The sequence below is a fragment of the Mastomys coucha genome, unplaced genomic scaffold (assembly GCF_008632895.1).
Source record: "Mastomys coucha isolate ucsf_1 unplaced genomic scaffold, UCSF_Mcou_1 pScaffold22, whole genome shotgun sequence".
Lineage (NCBI taxonomy): Eukaryota > Metazoa > Chordata > Mammalia > Rodentia > Muridae > Mastomys > Mastomys coucha.
Genome location: NW_022196905.1, coordinates 139,442,499 through 139,444,455, shown reverse-complemented (window position 1 = coordinate 139,444,455; position 1,957 = coordinate 139,442,499). Strand labels below are relative to the sequence as shown.

At 46.8% G+C, this 1,957-nt stretch overlaps 1 protein-coding gene across 5 annotated transcripts in view; it reads left to right on the top strand.

The window, feature by feature from the left end:
• The window catches only part of Kpna7 (karyopherin subunit alpha 7), a 115,396-nt gene that overhangs the window by 11,701 nt on the left and 101,738 nt on the right, over nucleotides 1-1,957 (top strand). The window lies entirely within an intron of this gene.

Here is a 1,957-nt window from a genome sequence, read left to right as displayed (position 1 = left end):
TTTTTTTTTAAAAAGGGGATCTCATTGAACCTGAAGCTTTCCGACTCAGCTCAACTGGCTCAGCAGTTAAGAGTGCTCACTGCTTTTGTAGAGAGAGGACTGGGGTTTGATTCTTTTGTTGTTGTTGTTTGATTTTTTTGTTTTTGTGTTTGTCTTATTTTTTGAGACACGGTTTCTCTGGACAGCCCTAGGCAGCCCGGAACTCACTGTGTACACCAAATGGCATCAAACTCAGAGAATCAGCTGTTTCTGCCTCCTGAACGCTGGGATTAAAGGTCTGCACCTCTCTCACCTGCTCAGAGTTTGAGCCTTAACACAAAGTTTTGGCAGCTCACAACTGCCTGAAATCCAGTTCCAGGCTATCCTGAACTTTATGCCTCTGTATGCAAATGCACATGCATGGTGCATATAAACTCTTGCTGGCACACATACTCATAAATAAAAAGAGTAATAAACCTTTAAAACTCTCCAACTTGATGCACGTGGGAATAAACATCCACAGCTTTTCCATCACATAATGATATGGAGAGTTTTCCTTTTTTTTTTGCTTTTGTTTTTTTTAATAGTTTTTGAAACAGGGTTCCTCTGTGTAGCCCTGAACTGGAACTGGAACTGGCTCTGTAGACCAGGCCCAGCCCACACACAATGCTTGAACTAGCTCAGAGCTGGAGCTCTCTCTGCCTTCCTCATCTCTCCACCTCTCATCTCTTTTAAGGACTTTGCCGCAGCCTGAGCAGCCATGGCCTACCTGAGTCTCCATTCAGTTTTCAAGATACCAGTGTATGTGTGCAGGTGCATGTATACCTGCATGTGCAGATGTGTGTGCTGTGTGAACATACATGTTTGTGTGCACATGTGGAGGCCAGAGGACCACTATTCCTTAGGAGTTGTTCACTCTATCTTTTGACACCAATTAGGCTAAGTTGCCTGGACAGTGAATCCCAGGCATCCCCCTGTGTCCATGTCCCCAGTGCTGGGCTCACAAGTTTGTGACACCATACCCAGCTTGTTTGTAAGCGAACTGGGAATTGAACACAGTTCCCCACGCTTCTGCGGCAAGCTCTTTACTGACTGAGCCATCTCCCCAGGCCCTGTTCATTCAACCTCTCTCTCTCACCCACACTCTATCTTCTCTCTGTCTCTCTCTGTCTCTCTCTGTCTCTCTCTCTCTCTCTCTGTCTCCCTCTGTCTGTCTCTCTATCTCTGTCTCTCTGTCTCTCTCTGTCTGTCTCTCTGTCTCTGTCTCTGTCTGTCTGTCTGTCTGTCTCTCTCGAATTCTGCTTTCCATCCTCGATAGTTTATTCAAGGGCCTTCAATGCTGAATGTCTCTGTCACCTCCCCAGCACTCAGTTGCACATGAGCATCACAGGGACACCCAGGCTTCCCACCCTGAGGCAAGTCAAGCAGTCCCTGGCTTGGATCACTTGGAGCTCAAAGCTCCCCATGTGTTCTCAATGTGCATGCAGGCCCAGAGGCCATCACATTGGTTGGAAACAGGTCTGTGGGGATGGATGAGAGCCTCAAAACACCTGCTTTCTCCTGAGGGCATTTGAGGCTGACTCTGGGGCTAAATGTAGCACCTCTCTGTAGGTGAGTACAGACGAAGGGTTGTCTATCCCTGTGCATGTGGGTGTGGGGAGCTCTCTGGCCACTTCTGCCTGGACCCTGACTAACTAGGCTCATTCCTCTTCCTGTAGTAGGTCATGAAACTGTCTGAGCTCTTAGGATCTGCCAAAGATGGAAAGGGGGGGCTACCCTGAGGATGTGTAGGTTCCTGTGTCTTCTGGTTGAAGTTAGCGCTGGCTTCTAACACTGACTCTAAGAATGTCCTCTGACAGCCAAAGAGAAACAGGAACTCCTGGATACATGTTTATTCTGCTAAGCCCAGATTAAACTATCATATGCAGACAAGTTTCTTCACTTTTATATAAAATAGGCTTTTTTTTTTTTTTTTTTT